This window comes from Bos mutus, chromosome 28 (genome assembly GCF_027580195.1).
Source record: "Bos mutus isolate GX-2022 chromosome 28, NWIPB_WYAK_1.1, whole genome shotgun sequence".
Taxonomy (NCBI): domain Eukaryota; kingdom Metazoa; phylum Chordata; class Mammalia; order Artiodactyla; family Bovidae; genus Bos; species Bos mutus.
In genome coordinates this window covers 37843846-37868535 of record NC_091644.1, presented here as the reverse complement: position 1 = coordinate 37868535, position 24690 = coordinate 37843846, and the positions used below count along the sequence as shown (strand labels likewise).

Below are 24690 nucleotides of genomic sequence, written 5' to 3'. Positions count from 1 at the left end.
TTGGAAAGAATCCCAGACAGACCCAGCGGACACAGTTCCCCGGAAGCTGGGAGCATTTCTGCTCAGCTCCAGGTGCAGTCACCCAGGACGTGCTCCGGAGGGGCTATTTTGTGACCAGACAGAAGAGCCCTCTTCTCTACTATGCCTGTGAAAGTAGCAGCTGTGCTGTGTTCTTCTGTCCAGGAAACTAGCAAACGACTCAGAGAAAATTCCCAAGAAAAGCAACAAAGATGATTAATGAGCTAGACGAGCAAGTGAGGGCCTTGGCAGGTCACACTGGCAGAGCCGGGTGGGTACCGCTCATGGGAGAAGGAGCTGGCCCCATAGAGAGGAAATAGTCGGCGATGGCCCCAGGGAGTAGTAGTTCTATAAGCGTCATGGGAATGAGATGGAAAGAAAAGGAGGATGTCAGCTGAATATCAGGAACAAATTCCTCATGCGGGGCACCCCCGGGGTTGGGATGGAAAGCACATTGCTTTGGTTGCGTCATGGAAGGCCAAGATGGAGATTTGGGCCAGGCTGGCAAAGCCCCAGAGAAATGGAGAACCCCAGAAGAGCAGCAGCTGGATATTCCAGGTGGGGAGGCTGGCTAAGAGGGCCCCCAGCACCTCCCTGGCTCCAGGCCCCTCCACTGCTCCTGAGTCTGCTCCCCTCAGGGGCCAGAGCTCCTGCGGCTCACGGCCCTGGACGGTCACTGAGATTTATGTGACCACGGCCTCCCCGACGAAGACCAGGGATCTTGGGAGCAAGTCTTCCTTTCTTGATGTACTGAAGTCACTGGAACCCATTAGTGAAGTTTTATCCCTGTCGGTAAATCACCGCCTTAGTCATGCAACGTAACTCTTCAACAACTGGGGAGGTTTGTTTTTAATTCTCTTAGACGATGAGGCAGAGATGCAAACACTGGCCTGAAAGCCGCCTTTGTTCCTGTTGTCCTTGTACACAAGCACCTCCCAGCCTCTGCACTCCTGCGGGAGGCGGCCAGGCCAGAGGGCTCTCTGGGGCATTGCAGTCAAAGGGGAAGAAGGGGTGCTGAGGAACCTGGAGCTGTCAATCACCTGGGTCCAGCTGCAGAGTATTTTTGCAGCATCCTCTGGCCCCAGACTGGAGGAGGAAATGGCAACCCACTCCAGTATTCTGGCCTGGAGAATCCCATGGACCGAAGAACCTGGTGGGCCACAGTCCATGGGGTAGTAAAGAGTCAGACATGACTGAGCAACTAAGTATCAGGCTGACCCCAGATGCCCTGCTCCCTCCTCTTACACACACATTTCCACTTACACACTCATTTCCACAGCCACAGCTTCCAACTGTGGCCTTTTCTCATCATCAACCTCGGAAATGTCTGCTCTGTAGGACCCAACCCTGGGCAGGTGATTTCACCTGTGATTTCACATCTCCCTGAGAGCCCAGAGGAAAGACACTTCAGGAAGAGCCTTGGGTTGGGTCTCATTGAACCAGTTTGTGTCAACATGCTCAGCCCTTACAGGGTTCAGGGGATCAGAATATGCTGAGTGGCCAGTTCTGGACACTCAGGTTGCCCTAGCACCTGAGGAAGGTGATACTGTTAAAGGTGATACAGAAGAATGGGATAGACACAGAGGAGATCAAAACAGTCAAGGACTAACCGATGGCCCTGGTAAAAAGCTGCCAGGTACAATGTTGGACACAGGCTGGCCTGTGCTGGAGAGGTGGTGGTGAAAGGGGAACCCTTCTTTGCTGTTGGTGGGATGTTAACTGGTAACATCCACCAGAGAGAATAGAAAGGAGATGGATTTAAAAGGTAAATATCATACTGAGCTACCATATGATCCTGCAATCCTGCAACTGGGCATATGTCTGAAGAAGACCAGAATTCAAAAAGACACAGGCACCCAAATGTGCACTGCAGCAATATTTACAATAGCCAAGACATGGGAGCAACCAAAAAGTCCATCAACAGATGAATGGGGAAAGAAGCGGTACATGTACACAATGGGATATTACTCAGCCATGGGAAAAAATGAAATAATGTCACTTGCAGTAACATAGATAGTCTAGTGATAACTTCTCCTGACTTTACCTCAGCCCCTTCCCCCAAAATCATACCCTCTCCCATCCTCCTATTATCTTCCAGTTCCTACCTGTCCTTCTCCACCAAACCATCTCTGACCTCCATGGTAGGAAAGAAGAGACCCTCCTTTGCATTCTGGCTGTGTCCTGGAATGTCCATGACTTGTCTCATCACCAACTTACTTGTCTGTTTGCCCCATGAGACTGACTTTCTTGAGGGTAAGATCATGTCACAGTATTTATTGCATAATAAGTACTCAATACACGAGTGTAAAGGAAAACAGGCCCTTTGGGAAATGAAAGAAATAATCTCATATGAAGTCCACTGATTATTTTCCATGAATTACAGGAAAATGAATACGTTAATGACTGCCTAACTTGAGTTTCAAAATAAGGTTTTCAGTAGAGATCTGTTTATGATAACCAACCGCAAAGAAGGACTATTCCAAAGTCTATTTGATTGCAGCTCTGATACACTATTCCTTTAACTTCTTACTCAACTGGTACATTTTTAAAAACAACAGTAAAAGGAGACTTCCCTGGTGATCCAGTGGCTAAGACCCTGCACTCCCAAAGCAGGGGGCCTGGGTTCAATCCCTAGTCAGGGAATGAGACCCCACGTGCCACAAGCATTGCATGCTGCGATGAAAATCAAGATCCCCTGTGCCACAACGAAGACCTGGTGCAATCAAATAAATAAATAAATATTTTTAATTAAAAAATAAAATTAAAATAACAGTAATAAATAGTTTGGGATTGGTGTGAAGATTACATTGATCACATCAGGTTTTACCCTAGTTGGATGCTAATATTTTTAGCAGTTATTTGAAAAGGAAATGTTAACCAAATGAAAGTCTGCTTTAAAATGTGTCTCCAAATAACAGACCTCAAGGGGGTCTCTTGCATGCTGGGTGCCAACTCAATTCTATCACATTAGTTTGGAAGGAACCCCCGAACACACACACACAGGCACACACTTGCATGCACACAGGCACACACCCCCCTACCCAATCCACCACCATCCCTTTGTTCTCATGCTCTCAATCCAACAAATATTGTTCACAAGCGTCTTAGACATCAAGACTTGTGTCTTGGTTTCTCCATTCAGCGTTTACGGAAAATGGTTGGGCTGAATCATGTTCCCCCAAACTTCATACGTTGAAGTCCTAAGCCAAAGCACCTCAAAATATGATCACATTGGGAGTAGGGTCTTAAGAGACATAACTAAGTTATAATGTCATGAGATCTGGCCCTAATATACTATGAGCCATGTTCTTAAAAGAAGAGGTGGACACAGACAGCACAGAGGGAAAGCAATGTGAGGACACAGAGAGAAGACGGCAGTCGGCCAGCCGAGGAGAGAGGCCCCAGAAGAAACCAAACCTGCAGACACCCTGGTTTTGGACTTCTGACCTCCTGAACTGGGAGACAATTTCTGTTGTCTAAGCCACTATCTGGTATTCTGTTCAGGCAGTGAGCAGACTGACACAGTTGTGCTCGCGAAGACAAGGATTCACCTATGTGTACCTGGGGTCAGTGGCCACAGGGAAGTCTTCCTCCAGCTCAAAATGCCCACCCATCTGCCTCAATCAGCATGGCTGTAACAGAACGCTACGCACCAAGGGGCTTACATATTTATTTCTCACAGTTCTAGAGGCTGGACCTTTCCAAGATCCTGATACCAGCATGGTCAGGTTCTGGTGAGGGCTCTCTTCCTGGCTTATAGACAGCCACCTTCTCTCTGTGTCTTTACATGGCAAAGTGAAATATCTCTATAGAATATAAGAAAGGATATTTCTTATATGGACTCTAATCCCATCATGGTGACTCTACCCTCAAGACCAAATCACCTCCCTAAAGCCCCATTTCCTAATACGATCACACTGGGAGTTAGGGTTTCATTGTGTGAATTGTGGGGGAGGGGGGAAGGGCACAAGCATTCAGTCCACAACACCAGCTGACCTCTAAAACTTGAAATTCTTTTAAAGGGAAGCCAGCCTTTAATGTCACAGTTAAATATAGGACTTAAATACAAATGAACCTACACAAGGTAAGGACTGTCTCTGAATATCAAGGAGCAGAAGTCCAGCGGAAGGGCTTGCTTGCGAAGAGGAGCCTGTAGAAGGAAGGGGAGGCAGGAGGCCCAGAGTGCAGAACTGCAGGACCCTGGGGATGCGTGAAGTTCTTCTTGCTTCACAGATGTCTCCAACCCCATCTAAGGATGCAGACCCAATGACATGGAATCAATAAATAAATTTTTCAGATATAGGGAAATGATATCGGAAGGCAACTTGGAATATCAAAAATGAATGAAGAGCAACAGAAATGGCAAATATATGGATAAAGAGACTTTTTTTCTTCTTGAAATTATGCTGATGGTTGAAAGCAAATATTTAATATTTTTGCACTCCAATGTACATTAGGTATTTGACTCCACTTATACAAGATACCTAGAACAGTCAAAGTCATAGAGTCAGAAGGTGCATTGGTAGATGCCAGGGGACAGAGGGTGAGTGTAGGGAGAGATGTGGAGCTAGGGTTTAATGGGGACAGTTTCAATTTAGGAAGGTGAAAATTTGGGGAGATGGATGATGGTAAAATTGCACAACAGTACTTAGTGCCACTAAACTGTACACTTAACTATGGTTAAAGTAGCATGTTTTATATTATGTGACTTTTACCACAGTAAAAGCACGTTTAAAAAATTACAATATTTTTGTTAATTGTTTTCTGGTTGTTTTGTCATTCTCTTTCATTCCTTTCTTCTTCTTTTGCTCTTTTCTCTCATAATTTGATAACTGTCTTTTGTGTTACATTGGATTCCTTTCTCTTTTGTGTATGTGTGTGTGTGTGTGTAAATCTCACTGACTTCAGACTTCCCTGGTGGCTCAGGCGGTAAAGCGTCTGTCTATATATATATTACCGTTTTTAGTTTGGGGTTATTATGAGGTGTATATATACCAACATGTTTTTGATTATCTTGGTTTTCCCAGGTGCTAGTGGTAAAGAATCCACCTGCCAAAGCAGGAGATACAAGCGACATGGGTTCGATCCCTGAGTCGGGAAGATTCCCTGGAAAAGGAAATGGCAAACCACTCCAGTATTCTTGCCTGGAGAATCCCATGGACAGAGGAGCCTGGCAGGGCTATAGTCCATGGGGTGTCAAAGAGTCGGACATGACGGAGCACACACACATTATACAATTATTTTAGGTTGATAATCTGTTAAATTTGAATGCATTCTAACCACCCTGCATTTTCACTCCCCCACCACGTGTTTAACATTTGTGACCTCACCCTTGTTTACCCCTTACCTACTTACTGGAAGTAGGGGTGATTTTGACTGCTTTTGTCTTTTACCCTTCCCACTAGCTTTATGAGTGGTTCATCCACCACTCTTACTGTATATTTGCCTTTACCAATGAGATTTTTCCTTTCATAATTTTCACATTTCTCGTTGCATCTTTTCTGCTTAGAGAAATCTCTTTAACATTTCTTGAAAAGCCAGATTAGAGGTGCTGAACTCTTTTAGCTTTTGCTTGTCTGTAGAACTCTTTATCTCTCTTTCAAATCTGAATAATAGGCTTGCCAGGTAGGGTATTCTTGGTTGTAGCTTTTTTCCTGTCATCATTTTGAATATTGTGCCACTTCTTTCTGGCCTGCAAGGCTTCTGCCGAAATGTCAGCTTGCAGTCTGATGGAAGTTCCCTTGTATGTAACTAGTTGCTTTTTCCTTGAAAAAAAAGAGTCTATTTTTAATTGTTGCCCTTTTTTTTTTTTTTATTTTGCCACACTGCATGGCATGGCAGGGCTTCCCTAGTGGCTCAGACAGTAAAGAATCCATCTGCAATGTGGGAGACCCTGGGTTCGATCCCTGGGTTCGGAAGATTCCCTGGAGGAGAGCATGGCAACCCACTTCATTATTCTTGCCTGGAGAATCCCCATGGACAGAGGATCCTGGCAGGCTACAGTCCATGCGGTTGCAAAAAACGACTAAGCACAGCATGGCATGCAGGATCTTAAGTTCCCCAACCAGGGATCAAACTCTCGCCCCCTGCAATGGAAGCAGGGAGTCTTAACCACTGCATCTGCAGTGAAGTCCCAATTGTTGCCATTTTAAATCATTATCTTTCTTGATGTGGACCTCTTGATCAGGACTCTCTCTGCTTCCTGGGCCTCAATGTCTGTTTCCTTTCCCAGATTAGGGACGTTTTCAGCTATTATTCTTCAAATAATTTCTCTGTCCCTTTCTCTCACTTCTCCTGGGACCCTTATAATGTGAATGTTAGTATGTTTGATGTGGTCCCAGAGGTCTCTTAAATTCTTTTTCATTTTTCTGTTGGGCTTGGGTGATTTCCACCACTCTGCTGAGTGTGACCAAGTCCCAGTGCAGCTGGCTGTGTAGCTCACTGCTGATGCCAGCCCACTGGTGGGCAGGGCTAGGTCCCAGAGCAACTGGCTATGGGGTCCTGGGGGCGGAGTGGATGTCTGAGACTGGTTTCAGCCTTCTGGTGGATGGGGTTGGGTCCCAGGATGGCTGGTAGTAGAGCCTGGGGATCTCAGTACTAGTACCAGCTCAGTGGTGAGCAAGCTCACATCCTGGGCCTGCTGGTGGGTAGGGCTGGGTCCCCACACAGCTGACCTCTTGACCTAAGAGGTCCCAGGATTGGTAATTGGTGCTACTCAACTGGAGGAAAGATAAGACTCTGGTGCTAATAGGCTAGAAGGAAGTGTGTGTGTGTGTTAAGATAGAGCTGTGTCCGACTCTTTGCAACCCCAGGGACTGTAGCCCTCCAGGCTCCTCTATCCATGGGATTCCCCATGCAAGAATACTGGTGTGGGTTGCCAGTCCCTTCTCCAGGGGATCTTCCCAACCCAGAGATCGAACCCGGGTCTCCTGCATTGCAGGTGGACTCCTTTCCATCGGAGTCACCAAAGAAGCCCAATAGGCAAGTGGGAAGACTCCAAACAAGTGTTTGCCAGTGCCAGTTTCCTTGTGGTAGAACAAGTTCCCCAGAGTGGCTGCTGCCAGCACGTGTCCCCCGGGGGAGTCCTGGTTGCCTCCTGACTCTCCAGGAGGTTCTCCAAGGTGGTCTGACCCAGGCTCATCTCAAAGTACTGCCTCTGTGCTAGGTTTTGGAGCATGAGAGATTTTGCATGTGCCCTTTAAGAGTGAGTTTCTGTTTCCCACAGCCCTCCACCCCTCCTGTCCTCATGCTCTGCTGGCCTTCAAAGCCAGATGTTCTGGGGGCTTGTCCGCTCAGTGCCAGGCCCCGGGGCTGGGGGTGCTGATGTGGGGCGCATACCCCTTTCTCCTCAGGGAGAACTCTGCCATTGCGATGATCCTCCCATTTGTGGGTCACCCACCCAGGACGTGGGGCTTGACCATATTGCATCTCCCACCCCTCTTGTTGTAGTTCCTTCTTTATATTTTTAGTCGTGGAAAATATTTTCTGCTAGTCTTCAGGTCATTCTCATCAATAGTTGCTCTGTAAAGAGTTGTAATTTTGGTGTGCATGTGGGAGGAGATGAGCTCAGGGTCTGCCATCTTGGTCACTGCCTTCTAAAATTACTAACTTCTGCTCATAAACCTTTAAGATGGAAATAACAAGTTACACACAGAGAAGGTGGGTAAAGCCTTGTCATAATGTGATAAGCAGGGTCTAAAAAATTCAACTGCATAAAGTGCAGGATTGCACTTTTGCAACAATTGTGAAAAAATATTTGTGAAAAAAATTTTCAATCAGTATTTCAGTTATTGTTCGAAAAAAATGAGGAAAATGTATTTATGAGTTGTGTAGGAAATAGACATTTAAATGCTGACCTAGAAAATCCCAAACAGATAAAGAACAGTTGTTTCCAAATGCCATTCCTCTGTCAACAGAGGGAAAGAAATTTAACCCACTCCTGTTTGTATGCCCAACCAAAATGGAAAATATTTTTCAAGAAGAGGGAAAAAGAGCATTTTTAGACAATTCAAATCAAGCAGACTCTCAGTCACTTCAGAAAGAAGTAAAATGATCCCAGAAGAGGAAGATCTGAATGCAAGAATAAATGAACAGCAAAACATGCATGGGTAAATCTAAGTAGAAAGGGATGATGTAAAACAATGATAATTATGCTCCATTTATGCAATTAAAGTAAAACAAGTCAGAACTAAAATACTTGACAATAATACCACACACGTCTGGAGAGAATGATGGGAATTTAGGTATTCTAAGATTTCACATTATTCCAGAGGAAGGAAAAGATAATAATTAACTTCACATGTTAAACGTGTAAGGTTAACTACTAACACAATAGAAATGAGAAACAGAGCATCCAAACCTGTATGGGAATATAAATGGAATAAGAAAAAAATATTCATTCAATCAAAAAAAAGGTCAAGAAATATAGAAAAATCAAAGAAAAATGCAAGACAAACATGAATCACAAAAGGATGGTAAAAACTAATTCTAAAATTATAATTACAATAAATAAAAACAACTAAATGCTGCCATTAAATGACAAAGATCGTCAGATTGAGTAGTAGAAACTGAATTCAGCTTTATGATGTTTAAGAGAGATACAACTGAAATATAATAATACAGAAAGAGTGAAAATAGATAGAATGCAATATTCCAGGCATGCCTAATATAGGCTAATGTATTAATAATTAATATGAATTAAAATAGACTTTAAGACCAAAAAATAATTGCTAGAGATAGATTCAGTACACAAAGATAAAAGGTGCAGATCTGAATTTGTAACTAGTTAACAAGAGACTCAAAATGTATAAAGGAAAAATGGAAAGAACTATAACAAGAAAGAGACAAAACCTCCAACACAGTAGGAAGGTTTAGCACATCCTTTCATAGAATAAAAAAGTGAGAAGTCAGAAAACATAACATGTATTTTAACAGCACAATTAACAAGCTTGATCTAAAGGATCTGTAAAGAAAACCTATACATAACAACTACATATTACATAATTTTTCAAGCACATATGACATTTATGAAAATCTATGACATACTCAGCCAGAGAGCCAATTTTAACAAATTATAACAGTTTAATATTTTACAAACGATATTCTTTAACTAGAATGCAATGACGTTAAAAATCAATAATAAAAAGATAAATAGAAAAGCTAAAATATTTAGAAGTTCTTCTAAATAACCCATAGATCAAAAAAGAAATCAAAACTGAGATGAGGAGATATTTCCAGTCAAACTATAATGTAAATACCATATTAGAAATAAAAGGCGTTTTGCAAGACACAGCTAAAATGCCACTTAAATAGAAATTTGTAGTCTTAAATGCTTGCATTAGGAAAGAAGGCAGAAAAACTAATCAAGTTTGAAACTTAGGAAAAAAAGAGTTAAAAATAAACCCTAAGAAATAAAAAGAAAAAGATAATAAAGAGAAGTTAATGAAATAAAAAACAAATTACAATACGATTTTGTTTTATTTTATTTTTTTTACCATAGGATTTTAAAAGCTGATAGTTGGGTTTTATAAAGATTAATAAAATCAACAAACTTAAAAAAGAAAGGATACAAATAAAAAGGTTAAGAATGAAAAGTGCTGAAGTTGCTAGGGGCTTGGGCAGGGGCGAAGTGTGGTAATAAATATGCAGAATATAGAGGATTTGTAGACCAGTGAAAATACTCTGGGTTACTGTAATGGTGGATACATGTGATTATACATTTGCCAAAACACATAGAAGGCACAGCATCAAGAGTGAATCATAATGTAAACTACATACTTCGGGTGGCAATGATGCCACGCAGGTTCATCAACGATAACAAACCTACCACGGTGGTGAGGGATGTTGATAAGAAGGGAGGCTGTGCAAATGTGGGGAAAGTGGGTATATAGGAACCCTTTGTACTTTTCGCTCAATTTTGCTGTGAACCCAAAACTGCTCTAAAAAATAATAAAGTTTATTATTTTTAAAGTGACAATTAAAATGCTGTATAGGGGGAAAAAAAGGTTGATAAGAAAATAGTGTAAAAAATAAAGGCCAGGAAGTTTGCAAATGAATGCATTTCCAACTTACCAAACTGACCCTAGAGAGGGAAAGTGTTAATAGTTCAACAACCACGAATGACATTGAACTGAGTAGGTAAAACTCTTCTCCCAGCAGCAGCAGGCCCAGATGGTTTCACCAAGTTCTACCAAACTTTTAACTTTTTCTACCAAGGAAGCAGTTCTATTCCAGAGTATAGATAAAGAAGGAAGAGCCCTCACCTTCTGTTATTAAGCTATCATAGGCTTGATTGTAAAACTTGATTATAAAACTGCATCAGTGAAAGCCCCAGCAGGAAATTAGATGATTTGGAGAGGACTCATTTGCAGCATGTGGTCGAAGGGAAACGAGGCATTTGTACCTGGGATGGGAAACAGGGAAGAGAGACGTTATCAAAACCACAAAAGATAAAGAGTGAAGTAGAGTAGGCCGCTCTGAGAGGACCTTCTATCAAAGGACACAGCCAGTCTGTAGTGACCTCACTTTCCTCTCCCACCTCCTGCCAGGGCTCCCCTTTGGCTCAGCCCAACTGTAAACCAGAGAGTTACTGAAGACACTCATATCCTCATACCTGGCAGTCCCACTTGGCAGTGAGCCCATCTGCAAAGGCAAACAGAAAATCTCCAAATCACAGGCCAAACTTGCTCATGAATTTCAATTTTAAATCCTTTTTTAAAAATTAGCAAATTGGGGACTTCCCTGATGGTCCAGTGGCTAAGACTCCACATTCCCAATGCAGGGGTCCTAGGATCAACCACTGGGAGGGAACTAGATCCTATATGCCACAACTAAAGATCCCACATCATCTTCTGTGCCACAGCTAAGCCCTGGCACAGTCAAATAAATAAATATTTAAAACAAATAAGCAAATAAAAAAATAAAATTAGCAAATTAAATCTAACAATGTATGAAAATTCTAACATAGGATAACCAAGATGGATTTAAATTAAAAATGCAAATTTGGTTTAACTTTGGAAAACAAATTAAAGTAGTTCACTGTATTAGCAAATCAAAGGAGGAAAAATCTTGATTACCTCTATAGATGCAGGAAAAGTATTATTTAAAATTCAATATCTGTTCACGATTTTAAAATAGAAATATTCTCAGCAAACTACAAATAGAAGGGACATCCTTAACCTAATACAGTATATTTACAAAAAACCTACAGCAGACACAAGAAACTAAAATGCTGAAGGCTTTACCTCTGAGACTAGGAATAAGACAAAGATGCCTGATAACTCCAGTTGCTTTCAACATTTGCGGGAAATGTTAGACAACACAATAAGGCAAGAAAAAGAAATAAAAGGCAAGAGGTTTAGAAAGGAAGCCTTTCTGTTATTATTTGCAGATGATATGGTTTCTACAGAAGCATCTCACTAAATAATTTACATTTAAGTTACTAGAGTTAATGAGTATAATAAGAATCCTAGACACAACATCTAAATATAAAAGCCAGTTGTGTTTTTATACTCCAGCAAAAAAGAAAACGCGGTTTTTTAAAATTCCAAAAGTATGAAAAAATAAAATGCTTAGAAGTATGAAATAAAAAGATGTGTCAGTCTTTAGGGAAGAAAATTCTAAGACTTCATTGAAAGATATTAAAGAACTAAACAAATGAAAAGAGGTGTCATGTCCCTGAATTAGGAGAATCAATATTGCAAAGTTTTCTTCCTGAATTAGTCCACAGGGACCCCAGATTCAAAGAACTATAGGCAGAGGGGCTCAACAGGGAACTTCTGAAAAACCCAAGAAAGCAACCACGACAGACAGCTTTCATCTTTTTTTAAGGAGCCGATTTTTAGGTGATTTTTAAAGGACTTTTTGTCTAAGGTGCCGGATGTTTCTCTAACACAGTCCTCTATTTCCCTTGATCTGTGTCTTGCATTCCATGTTGAGCCTTTGTCCATGTGTATCCCATCTAGTTTACAAAGTATACAGTCAAAGCAGATAGGATTAGTCCAAGACCGCTCCAGCTGGGGGCAGTGGGGCCAGGGGCCAGAAGAAAAGGAAGAACGTGGTTTATACACCAGAAATATTAGTCTGCTAGGGCTGCAATAACCGAGTACCGCAGACTAGGTGGCCTAAACTATGGACATTCATTTGCTCACAGTTCCGAGGCTGGATGTCTGAGATCAAGGGGCAGCACGGTTCGTTCTTTCTGAGACCTCTCTCCTTGGCTTATAGATGGCCACCTTCTCCCCGTGTGTTCACATGGTTTCCCTCTGTCTTTGTCCTAATCTCTTCTTCTTCTTATAAGGACATCATTAATGCTGGATTAGGGCCCAGCACAAGGACCTTATTTTACCTTAATCACCTCTTTAAAAAGCTCCATCTCCAAATACAGTTACATTCAGAGCTGCTGGGGTTAGGGTGTCAATCTATGAATTTGGGGGGAATCTAATTCAGTACATACCAACAGCTTTCAGGCATGGTTTTCAAGTAATCCTCCCAGCAAAGCTATGAGGCCAACATCCCTTTCTCACTCATATATGATAAAACCGAGGCCCGAGAAGATTAGGTAAACTAGCCAAGGTCACACAACTAGTCAATGGCAGAGAAATGAGTCAAACCAGGTCTGACTGCCCCCAGGCCTGTGGCCGTTGCACCACACTGCCCACTGGGACCAGGTGGCTACAAGTCACGAGGGCTAGAGGCGGCGGTATATTATAAGCTGGCACTAAAAATACTGCACAGAGGGTCACATGCCCATGTGTAGTCAGCCCTAATCTTTCCTTCTCACACCCCTGTCCAGTGCCCTGTGTGCTTCCTTCCCCGCTAGGTCAGCCCTCATATTTATTCTTTACTTGACTATTGGCAGGAATTGCAGAGACTCCCTCTTCCTAGGAAGGATGGGACCTCTATGGAAAAGGTGGGTCTATAAGGGGCAGAGAAGGATGCACAGCATCAGAGAGGCCTGTCTCTGACTTGGGGCTGCTGTGGGGGGCAGCTTGGAGGCTAGAGTAGGAATCAGGAAAAAGCCTGTGGAATTCTGCTGTGAGTAGGAATGGAGTTGTATGGCCTTACCCCTTTCTTCTCAGGAATTCAATCCCAGTCTGGTCTAGAGTGGCTGAGTCCAGAGGTTCCCAAGTGTAATGAGCTGATTTGTGTCCTCCAACATTGATATGTTGATGCCTTAACACCTGGTAGGTCAGAAAATGATTCTATTTGGAAATGGGATCTTTAAGGAGGTAATTTGGCTTGATTCATGTTGATGTATGGCAGAAACCAACACAATATTGTAAAGCAATTATCTGTCAATTAAAAATAAATAACTTTTTTTAGAAAGACGTAATTTAGGTTAAATGAGGTCTTTAAGGTAGGCCCTAATCCGATATGAACAGAGTCTTTTTAAGAAGAGATTAGAGGACTTGCCTGGTGGTGCAGTGGCTAAGACTGCACTCCCAGTGCAGGGGGACTGGGTTCAATCCTTGGTTAGAGAGCCAGATCCTACACGCCACAACGAAAAGGTCTCATGTGCTGCAGCTAAGACCTGGTGCAGCCAAATAAACAGATAAAAATAAATAGTAAAAAAAGAGGAGATTAGGACACAGACACACACAGAGGGAAGATCACATGAGGACAGAGGAAGGAGACGGCCATCTGCCAACCAAGGAGAGAGGCCTCGAAAGGAAGCAGCCCAGCTGACTCCCTGATCTCAAACTTGCAGCCTCCAGAGTTGTGAGACAATAAATTTCCATACTTTAAGCCCACCCAGTCTGTGGTACTTTGTTCTGGCAGCCCAGGCAGACTAAGGTACTAGGTAACAGGTCTCATAACACTGGCGAAAGCTTGGCTACCAAGGCTGCCCCAAATCTTCCTCAGTTCCCCCCCAGGATTTTCCAAAGAGATGGACTTGCTCAGAACAGACCCTCCTCTGAGCCTCTGAGAATCAAGAAAAAGGTCAGCTGGGAGAGAATATGAAGACACTCAAATTCTCTACCATCATCAGTGGGGGGCGGGGGGCCGAGGGGTTCAGTGGTAAAAGAAGAGAAAGGAGAACGAAATATTTAGTAAAAGGAACAAAAGGCACACTGATCAGTCCTTGAGCAAGCTTGACCTTTGCTGCCTTTGTCATTTTGAACAATATCTTTTTTGACTTTTTGGCCTCACTGCACAGCATGCGGGATCCTAGTTCCCTGACTACGGATTGAACCCCCACCTCCTGGAGCAGAAGCACAGTCTTAACCACTGGACCTCAAGGGAAATCTCTGAACAATATCTTCAGGGATCTCTGTCACCTTCTTCTTCTATTAATTGCAGTTTTCCCAGGTAACTCTGTGAACCAACCGGTTTCATGTTAACCAGCCAACCCAAGTCTTTAGGAATTTAGCCCAGGACTTCTGATTTTCCATCCCCTATTCTAGCAGCCAAGAGGCAGGCTGCTTGTCCTCACTGCTAAGGCGGAAGAAGGCCATAAAAGTACTTATGGCCTAAACATTCCAGAACCTTCCCAACACATCTGTTCCACTGTCTCCCCTAAAAGCTGGACCCGCTTTCTGAGAGCTGAGGAGTACTACATTTTCTTTCTGGGCCAGCTTGTCCATCTCAGCTTAGTTCACACAAACATGAAACCCTTATCAAATGACAATCTGCTAACCCACAGAATAGGAAATTTCTAGCTCAGCACAACAGTTGCAAGTTGGAAACTCAAAGATGGAAGTGGCCTGTGTCATTTGTCAACAGAGTTCCACGCCACGTAGCAGCCCCGGCATCTCTGCGCCTCCCACTGGCAAGTCCCTGGACTGTTTGAGAGCTGAACAAGGACAGCGTGGCCATGTGAACGGGCAAAGAGGGCCCCGAGCTGCCCACAGGTGGAGGCATCCATGCCAGGCTCGTCAGGCAGAGCGCAGGCTAGATTCTAGCCCCGTTGGGCAGCCTTGAAGGCCACGGCCCCCGGCAGCAGCAACGACCAGGCATTCCATCGCAGAGGTAACAGAATGTTAAAAGTGACACTTTGAAGGCCAAACTGCTTTTGCTGTAAAATTCCAAAGCAAGAAGTGTTCACAGGAAACACTCAAGGTTCACAGCATGTGAGCCTACTGACCCTGAGAATATAACCCGTCAGCTCATTGAGAGACAGGATTTTAAAGAGAGGGTTTTCTGAGAAGTGTAGCTTTGGAGAAAGCACAAAGTGTTTCTTGAAGGTCAGGTGGGGACCTGCCCCTCATTTCAAACATGTTGGGGGTTTCCACCAACTACTTGGTGAGCTTACCATGTGAGTCCCTCTCAGATGTCAGGTCTAATTCTTGGAACCTATAACTGTGACCTTATTTGGAAAAAGTCTTTGCAGGTGTGATTAAGTTAAGGCTCTTGAGCTGGAAAGGTGATCCTGTATTATTCAGATGAGCCCCAAACGCAATTACATGTATCCTTATAAGAGAGAGCAGAGGGAGACCTAACTGTACACAAAGCAGGTCCTGTGACCAGAGAAGCCGAGATTGGTGTGCTGGGGCCACAAGCCATGGAATGCTGGCAGCTGCCAGATACCCAAGGAGGCAAAGAGCAAATTTTCTCCCAGAGCCTCCACAAAGAGCTCAGCCTTCCTGACACTGGATTTTAGCTTAGTAAGCTGACTTCAGGGACTTCCCCAGTGGCTCAGTGGTAAAGAATCTGCCTGCAATGCGAGAGACCTGGGTTCGATCCCTGGGTCAGGAAGATCCCTGGGTCAGGAAGATCCCTGGAGGAGGACACGGCCACCCACTCCAGTATTCATGCCTGGAGAATCCCTTGGACAGAGGAGCCTGGCTGACTATAGTCCACAGGGTCACAAAGAGTCAGACACAACTAAAGCAGCTGAGCATTCCCACATACACACTGACTTCAGACTTCTGTCCTCAGAATTGTGGAAGATCACGTTTCTTTTAAGCCGTCAAGTTTGTGGTAAGTCTTTACAGCACCCACGGAAACCTAATGAATAGGCAAGGTCACTTCTTGTTAGGTGGTGGCAGCAGGAGCAAGCGCCTGGTTTGGGGTCACCCTCCACCTCAAGAGTTTGTCAGGGCAGATGACGTGTGAAGGTTAGAGCCAGGTGGACCACACGGGGAGGGAACCAGGATGGCCTCATTCCAAACTCATCTGGCAGAGACCCCAGCAGCAAGAAGTTGGAGGTAAAGCTAAGGGAAATGTCCCAAGGGACCACTCAAAAGAGGGACATCTCCCCTCTTCTAAAGTCAAAGAGGTACAGAGCCTTAAAAGAATTCCACCAGGAGAAAGGTCAGCTTAAACCATACTGGACTCCCACAGCATCCACTCAAGGAAGAGCTCTCCTGTGCCTGCTACTTGCCCCGAACTCCAGCTTCCACCTCGGGGAGGTGTGGTGGAGGGCCCAGAAGTCCAGCAGAGGAGCTCCCTTTCCAAAGCAAGCCTCCAGGCCTAAGCAAGCTAAACTGGAGCCAGGAAAAGAATGGGATGTCAAAGTTGAGAGTTTTGACTAATATCTTGGCCTGGACCTTCAAATTCCAAATTGAGACTGTTTTCCATTTAAAGCGACCTTAGGACAGACTATTTCCTAAGAGGAGCAGAAACGGCAGCAACTGCCAGCGTTTTCATCCCAAGCCAGGGTACATTAATCCCGCTGAACACATTTTAAAGCGGCAAGAGCAAACAGACCCTGAAGTTGCAGCCCCCAGTCCACCGCAAGCCAGGTTTATTCAACACACTAGTTGCAAGGACTGGTGAAAACATCTCAGTGGAACAGAGCATCGCTGAGTTCCCGTGAAAGGAAAAAATGCAAATTTGTTTTCGGTATCACTGTGAAGCTTCCTGCGTGGAGCCCTTGGCCTTGACGGACTCACATTGACGTCAGCCCGAGTTAGCCAGATCCGAGCAGCTGTTGGCTTCCTCCCTCAGCCTCGGCCCCTGGTGCAGAACACACGCTGGTTTTGTTTCATGGAAGATTAAAAACATTTGCTGCTGCGTCCATAATTCACAGCCCCTGTTATCACTGGGACCAGGAACACGGAACAAAAAATGCTTAGTCCCCTCTCCAAACCAAAGAGAAAACCCCAGAGGGAGGCCAGACGCAGGATGACGCATCAGCTGGGACCCAGCCCAGACCTGGGTCATTGCATCCTTTCCTTTCTCCTGAAACAAGAGGCAAAGGATCTATAACACACTTCAAATCATGGTCATGTGCACCAAGATGCTTTGTCCTTACACATGTGAGTGAGACAGGGCTACCTACCCCTGGAAGAGGACCCCTTGCCTCTGGTCTCATGACAAAATACCAGCAAAGCAAAATGTGAAACCAGCTCCCTGGCTCTTCACAGGGTTGTGGCAGGGCTGGTGTTTATAGTGGCAAGGCTGATCGTCATATGCCCCCACCACCCCCTCCCACCGAAACTGCAGTCAAGATCCCAACTCTCTATCTTGAACCTTCTGGCCCTTTCCAGCACCCAGGAGAAGACTAGGGCAGACAAAGCCCAGCTGAGATGGTTCCCGCAGCACATAGCCAGTTCTGCAGGAATTTTTGTGGGATGGATCTTTATTGTCAAGCTGGTTAGATAATCCCACATCTTCCGTCATGGTGCTCAGACACGTCCTCTAGGTAATGGTGGTTTGGAGCCTCCATTAAAATGCAACAGAGGCAAGTAGATTCTTTATCCCTTTCATTTGTTTAGTCACAGGAAGACACAGGCTTCCCTGGTGGCTCAGTGGTAAAGAATCTGCCTGCAGTGCAGAACACGTGGGTTCAATCCATGGGTCAGGAAAATCCCCTGGAGAAGGAAATGGCAACCCACTCCAGTATTCTTGCCTGGAAAACCCCATGGATGGAGGAGCCCGGCAGGCTACAGTCCATGGGGTCACAAAGAGTCAGACACCACTGAGTGACATGATCTTCCCTAGCTAAGGCAGTGGGGTGGTGGCTCAGTGGTAAAGAATCTGCCTGCAGTGCAGGAGACGCGGGTTCAATCCATGGGTCAGGAAAATCCCCTGGAGAAGGAAATGGCAGCCCACTCCAGTATTCTTGCCTGGAAAACCCCACGGATGGAGGAGCCCGGCAGGCTACAGTCCATAGGGTCACAAAGAGTGAGTGAGCAAGATCAACTAAGACAGTGAGCTGGGTGAGAGAAGGTATGTGAGAGCAGGAAGCGGGGGCTGGGGGAGGGCTGGAATGCATGGTCACATCTCTCTGTGGCCTTCAGATGCCCTCGGCAGGGACCTGGTGTGCCCCGAGGTAAACCCCACTCCACCGTCCCTCTGAATTCAGAGCCATCAGAGACCTCAGTTGGAATCTTCCCCATGCCATCTCTTATTCTACACAACACAGTTTTGGTCCAGACACTGTGCCAAGCTCCAACCAACACTGGAGGTCCAACTTCTGCTCCCTTCCCTCTTCCCTCTCCCAGAGAGGTGGGGGGGAGTCTCCCCTGTGCCTCCCACCCCGGGATGGGTGGGACCCTTCATCTGACATCACTTCCCTAATCACGATTGGCTGCAGGGGGCTGTGGCATTTCCCCATTGGCTGTGAGTCATGGGACCACAGGGACCAAGCCCCTCTAAACCCAACACATAAAATGCAAAATGAAGTGTACCAACTTCAGAAAGAGTCAAGATATTATTGTTGTCATTCATCTAGTATAGTGAGTCCCTTACCTACAAACCTTCTAGTTGCAAACTTTCAAAGGTGCAAATATGCCTTCCATCAATATCAGGCATGAGTGACATTGCAGCTTGTCCTGTCTCCTACTGCTGACAATCCTTCAGCTCTACCATCTCCCACCCCCTCTCCCTCCTCCCCGCAGTAACTCTTTTTGCCCGTTCACTCAATGCCAGTCCCTGTATGCCAGCTGTTGTACTGTATTACTGTGCTTTTCAAGGTACTCTATGCTATGCTATGCTCAATCACTTCAGTCTTGTCCGACTCTGTGCGACCCCATAGACGGCAGCCACCAGGCTCCCCAGTCCCTGGGATTCTCCAGGCAAGAACACTGGAGTGGGTTGCCATTTCCTTCTCCAATACCTGAAAGTGAAAAGTGAAAGCGAAGTCACTCAGTCGTGTCCGACTCTTAGCGACCCCATGGACTGCAGCCTACCAGGCTCCTCCGTCCATGGGATTTTCCAGGCAAGAGTCCTGGAGTGGGGTGCCATTGCCTTCTCTACTGCAACATTAAAAATGTTTTATTTCTTGTGTTTGTTTTTAATGAATCATTTGTGTGAAAAGTATTATCAACCTATTATAGTACAGTACTATATAGCCGATTACATTAGTTGGGTACATAGGCTAACTCATTGGACTTATAAACAAACTGGACTTACGAACTCGCTCTTGGAACGGAACTCATTCATATGTGAGGGACTGACTGTTATGATAAATAGCCATGTTTCCCTTTCTGGAATCTGAGTAAACCCATAAGATGCTGTGGATTTACATCACAGACTGTCTGCATTGTCTCATCGGAGTTGGGGGATATTCTGGAGGAAGGCAGACTGAAAAGGAAGTTATTTTTGCTATTGTTACTTTTAATCAATCCTTTGTTCACAGCTGCAAACCTTTACTCAATTATGGATGAAACATAAGAACCTTTTTGAAATGCTCAGAAAGGAGTGGGTACCAAGTGACCACAGTAAAAATTGAAACATGAAGTGGGGAAGAGGCTGGGGTTGTTCACTGAGCATGATCCAACCCACGGCAGGGAGATGGTGGCACTAACGGGAAGGAATGCAGGGAGCTTATCTCCCTCAAACTGCTAAATGCTATTGAAACACTACGGACGGAGCAATTAGATGAAATTGCCTCACTGTCCCCCAGAAGTTCCCAGCTTCCAGGAGATGCTGTCACCCCATGCTGAGCAAATGCTATACAGGTGGGGCTGGAGGAGCAGGGGGAGCAGAAAGGGGATGCAGATGGAGCCTGGTGGTAACAGCTCAACTCAAACACCAAGCAGACTAGGGCCAAGCCCTGGAATGGAACCTTGTTGACTCTGGGACTGTCGTCAAGTTACTTAAGCTGTCTCAACCTGTTCATGCCCCTTTGAAATGAGAATATCAGTGTCCACTTCTGAGGGCCATGCTAAAACAATCATACAGCCTAGTCCACAACTTGAAGAAAATCCGCAGTTGAAAGTGTTAGCCATTCGGTCATGTGAGACTCTTTGTGACGGCTCCTCTACCCATGGAATTCTCCAGGCAAAAGTACTGAGGTGGGTAACAGTTCCCTTCTCCAGGGGATCTTCCTGACCCAGGGATCAAACTCAGGTCTCCTGCATTGCAGGCAGATTCTTTACCATCTGAGCCACCAGAGACACTCAGTAATATTAGCTTTCATTCTTATTCACTCAACTGACAAAATCAGAGAAACTGCCACAGAGGAGGTGAGATTTTAGATGTATCAGGACTAGGACTTCCCTGGTGGTCCAGTGGTTAAGACTTGGCCTCCCAGTGCAGAGGGCTGTGGGTACGTGTTCTATCCCTGCTTGAGGAACTAAGATCACACATGCCTTGGAGCAAAAAAAAAAAATAATAAAACATATAAAATAGAAATGATACTGTAACAAATTCAATAAATTCAAAAAAGACTTTAAAAATGGTTCACATCAAAAAAATATCTAATTTATAGGATATATACATCAGGACTTAGGAAGGAGAACCAGGGATTTGGCGAAAAGGATATGTCACTCACAAAGATCTCATTTGGTTGTTCTGTCACTAAGTCATGTCCAATCCTTTGCAACTCTGTGAACTGTAGCTCACCAGGTTCCTCTGTCTTCCACTATCTCCTGGAGTTTGCTCAAACTCATATCCATTGATTCGGTGATTCCATCCAGCCGTCTCCTCTGCTGCCCTCTTCTCCTCTTGCCCTCAATATTTCCCAGTATCAAGGTTTCTTCCAGTGAGTTAGCTCTTCACCTCAGGTGGCCAAAGTATTGGCACTTCAGCATAGTTCTTCCAATGAATATGCAGGGTTGATTTCCTTTAGGACTGAATGGTTTGATCTCCTTGCTGTCCAAGGGACTCTCAAGAGTCTTCCCCAGCACCACAATTCAAAAGCACAAAGATCTCAATACATAGACACATGCAAGGCATGTTTGGAAACCAGCAAGGAGTTCAAAGCCATCGTTCTGAGGGACTTACAGGAGGGAAGAGTTGGATGAGTTTGTTCCATGCTAGGGAATTGGGACTTTGTCCTGTGGGCATTCGGTCAAAGGACAATGAGTTTGGGAGTCAAATGGTTGAGTTCCATCCCCCACACGTACTGTGGGTAGTGAGATTAGGAATCCAGAGGAGCAAGCAATTGGGAATAATAACATCCCACCTGGAGCGTTCTTGAATGGTTTACATGCAGGAGGATCAGAAAATTTTCTCTAAAGAACCAGACAGTAAATATTTTGGGGTCAGCAAGCCATACAGTTCCTGTTGCAACTACTCAACCCTGCCAATGTAGCATGAGAGCATCCATAAACCATACTGACATGAGGACAGTTATGTCCCAATAAAACTTTATTTATAAAAACAAGCAGTGGGCAAGATTTGATCTGCAGGTAGTAATTTGCCCACCCTTGCTTTAGATTAGAAAACAAACCTGAAATGCCCTAAAGCAAGTCACCCGCCCTCCTTTCCACTTGCCAATAGCAGGCACTTTTCCTAGATCTTTATCTCATGTCCAATAGCTCCAAGACATTGCTAAATGATCTGAAGATTATACTGAGCTCCCCCAATCTAAGCTCTAGAGACAGACGTCAAGATAATGTGTTCCACAGAGTGAGAATTGCTTTGCCAGGAGCACTGAGTGTTTTAGTAATCAATCAATCAGTCAGAGAAAATTCACTAAGCACTTGATGCTGGAGACACTGAGATCACTGAGGCTGGATCTGCAGGAAGAGCACGTGGTTTGGTGAGAAAGTCCCACTTCCCAGTCGCCTGCATTCTACTCAAAGTTTTACACAGTTTTACTTGTGCACAATCCTTGAGAGTCACATTTTCCATTTCTTAATCTGTACAGTAAAGAAATTCAGCCAAGCGAGGGTGTGGAGAAAAGGGAACCCTCCTACACTGTTGGCAGGAATGTAAATTGGTACAGTCGCTATGGAAAACAGTATGACGGTTCCTCAAAAAACTAAAAATAGAGTTGCCATATGATCCAGCAATCCCACTCCTGGGCATATATCGGAAGAAAACTCTAATTCGAAAAGACATGTAGGCCCTAGTGTTCACAGCATGTATAGACATACATACACACACACATATACGCACACAATGGAATACTACTCAGTCATAAAAAAGAATCAAATAATGCCATTTCCAGCATTATGAATGGACACGGAGATTATCATACTAAGTAAAGTAAGTCAGACAGAGAAAGACAAATACCACATGATATCACTTACATGTAGAATCTAAAATAGGACACGAATGCACTTTTCTACAAAACAGAAACAGGCTCACAGACACAGAGAACAGACTCATGTTGCCAAGGGGGAAGGGTCATAAAGGAGCGATGGATTGGGAGTTTGGGGTTAGCAGATGCAAACTATTACATACAGGATGGATAAACAACAAGATCCTACAATATAGCACAGGAAACTATATTCAATATTCTGTGGAAAACCATAATGGAAGAGAAAAAAATTAGCCAAATGGCAATGTGATTCTGAGTGTGCTTCAGAGGGCTTTAGGAGTGGAGGAAGGCTTCCTGGCACATCCTGAAGGAAACCATGATCATGAGTTGGCCTTCAGAAGTCAGGTTGGCATTCCTGGGGGAAGGGACACCATGAGCCACGGGGAGAGGACATGATTGGCAACCAGAGTGAGCATCAGTCCATGAAGGAAGGGTTCAGGGAGGGAGATGCAATAAAATGGAGAAATGGGTGGAGCCAGTGCACTGAATACTCTTGGTACTTTTGCTGTCTTTGCAAGAAGAAGGAAACTTGCTGGCACATGGTATGCATAGATCAAGAGACAAAAACGCAAAGTCTGCAGGGGCTGGGTAGGTAGGAGTGAATACGTGGGATGGATGCAAACACCAGGAATCATGAGGACAGGACAAACTGGGGAGTGTATGTCTTCCCTAAGACTTTTTAAGAATGTTGGAAATTTAGGGACTTCCCTAGTGGTACAGTGGTCCATCCCCAGTGCTGGGGATATAGGTTCAATCCCTGGGGGGGGAACTAAGACCACACGTGCCACATAGCAACTGAACAAGTGGGCCACAATTACTGAGCCCACGCGCCGCAACTACTGAAGCCCACTGGCTCTAGACGTACTCTGCAACGAGAGAAGCCCTGAAGTGGCAACTAGAGAGTAACCCCTGTTGGCCACGACGCAACTGAGGACCCAGTGCAGCCAAAATAAATTTTTTTAAGTGAGAAAAAAAAAATGTTGGAATTTTATTTCTATGTGAGAGCTCCTGATTTTTTTTAACTAACTAAATTGTTTTTATTAACATCATGCCAGCCAAACAAAGCATGGACAGTTAGATTCTGCCCAAGTTGCTGGCTTGAAACTTCAGCTATAAACGGTGAGGCTGATTTCAGAAAGAGCTTTGGAGAGCCAGCAAAGCGAAAGAGCAAAGCTGGGACTTCCCTGGTGGTCCGGCACTTGAGAGTCTGCCTACAATAATGCAGGTGGCACAGGTTTGATCCCTGGTCAGGGAAGTAAGATCCCACATGCCTCCGAACAACTAAAGCTGCATGCCGTAACTACTGAGCCCCACACTCTGATGCCCTTGTGCCTGCCCCAGTATCGGAAGCACAGAACCTTAAACACTAGATCCCCAGGGAAGCCCTTATCATTGCTTTTTGTGGTAGGAATAATTAAGATATAGTCTCTTAGCAAATTTGATGAATACAATATTGCTATATATATTTACTATACTGTGTATTAGACTTCCAAAGCTCATTTATCTACTAGTTGCAAGCTCATATCCTTAAATAACGCTCATACTCCCCCATACCCTAACCCATGGAAACCACTGTTTTACTCACTATTTGTGCAAGTTTGGCTTTTTCACAACAGGTTCCACATATAAGTGATACATGGTATTTGTCTCTCTCTGTCTGACTCATTTAGCCTAATGTCCTCAAGGTCCATCCACGTTGTTCCAAATGGCAGGATGTCCTTTCTCGTGGCTGAATAATATTCCACTGTATATATACAGCACATCTTCCTATGCATTCAGCTACTGGTGAATGCTTCAGTTGTTTCTATATCTTAGCTTTTGTGAATAATGCGGCAACACCCATGGGAGTGCATGTCACTCTTCACCATCCTGTTTTCATTTCATTTCCCTTGGGCACATACCCAGAAATGAATTTGCTGGGTCATATGGCAGTTCTATTTTTGATTTTTTGAGGAACTTCTGTATTGTTTTCAGTTGTGGCTATAGCGATTTACATTTTACCAACATACAGGGGTTCCCTTTTTTCCATCTCCTCACCAACACTTGTCTCATCTTCTTAATGAAAGCCATTCTAACACCTCATTTTGGCTTTGATTTGCATTTCCCTGAGGATTAGTGATGCTGAGCATCTTTTCAGGTACCCATTGGCCATTTGGATATTTTCTTTGGGAAAAAAATGTCTATTTATTTCCTCTGCCTATTTTTTAAAAATCAAATTGTTTGGGGTTTTTTGTTATTTTGTATATTAACCTCTTATCAGATACATGGTTTGCAAATATTTCTCCCATCCTATA

General features: G+C 44.4%; 1 long non-coding RNA gene across 2 annotated transcripts; it reads right to left on the bottom strand.

Annotated features, from left to right (window-relative positions):
* Positions 1–3892: 3892 nt before the first annotated feature.
* On the bottom strand, positions 3893–24219 carry LOC138986133 (uncharacterized). 2 transcript variants are annotated; one of them, XR_011463033.1, is made up of 3 exons: positions 23982–24219; positions 10281–10420; positions 3893–4267 (listed from the first exon to the last, which is right to left on the bottom strand). It is a non-coding gene; the product is annotated as an uncharacterized lncRNA (long non-coding RNA). The 2 variants fall into 2 exon arrangements; XR_011463034.1 differs by lacking the exon at positions 23982–24219 and adding an exon at positions 13084–13181.
* Positions 24220–24690: the final 471 nt, after the last annotated feature.